The sequence below is a fragment of the Sorex fumeus genome, unplaced genomic scaffold, assembly GCF_029834395.1.
Source record: "Sorex fumeus unplaced genomic scaffold, SorFum_2.1 ptg000070l, whole genome shotgun sequence".
Classification (NCBI taxonomy): domain Eukaryota; kingdom Metazoa; phylum Chordata; class Mammalia; order Eulipotyphla; family Soricidae; genus Sorex; species Sorex fumeus.
Window position 1 is genome coordinate 10,165,003 of NW_026606127.1, and position 937 is coordinate 10,165,939.

At 38.0% G+C, this 937-nt stretch overlaps 1 pseudogene; it reads left to right on the forward strand.

Moving 5' to 3' along the window:
• The first annotated feature begins 589 nt into the window (after positions 1–589).
• LOC130036977 (uncharacterized) lies at positions 590–688 on the forward strand (annotated as a pseudogene).
• The last annotated feature ends 249 nt before the right edge of the window (positions 689–937 follow it).

Consider the following 937-nt stretch of genomic DNA (forward strand, 5'->3'; position numbering starts at 1 on the left):
ATAAAACTCACTATACACCCAAAGATGCACACAGGTTACTTTGAGTCATCTGTGTTGTTAATGTGTCTGGGCCATTAAACTACATTGAGACCCTTTTTCTGTCCTTTACAGGAGCCTCATGAGTCTCACATTCCCTTCAAGTTTAACTTGTAATAAAGTGGAATGAAATCATCAATATGCTTCTCACCTCTTCCTTCAGGAGAAAAATCCTACTTACTTTCAAGGTGGTCAAAGTGCGGACAACGCCATCCACCGTTTTCTGGAGATGTACACGGGACCGAGGTGAGAATAGCAAAAGGCTCCAGTTTAATTTTCTTAATGAAGATTTCAGGGAAGAGCATTAAACAACACTGATTCTCTATCTTCCAAAAGAATTATTTTGCAAAACTGATGCCCTGGGTATGGTAAAATATAATATTGTAAAAACCATACTTTTCCTTCTGGGACATTAATGTTCTAAATTTATCACTTCAAGCTCCTTTGAAATACCTTCCTAGATTGGGAATCACTGTCTGCCATAGGAGTGAGTAAGGACAACACTCAGAGAAATCAGAAGAGAAAAATAGGGGAAAAAATCAACTCTTATACTGAGTTTGGCAACACATATACTAAAATTGAAATGATACAGAGATTAGCATGATCCTTACACAGAGATGACAGGCCAACTTGTAAATTGTTCCATATTTTTGTTGCATTAAGAATTAACAGGGATACTTTAAGCTAAGACAAGCCCCACAAGTACTCCAAATTTCGACATAAAGATAGCAAAAATCCCTATCACAATGATCTCTCTCAACGTCAATGGACTAAATACACCAATTCAGAGGCACAGGACGGCAGGATGAAATAGAAAACTGAACCCAACATTCTGCTGCCTGCAAGAAATACATCTGAGCAATCAAAGCAACCATGGGCTAAAAGTAAAAGGCTGGAAAAC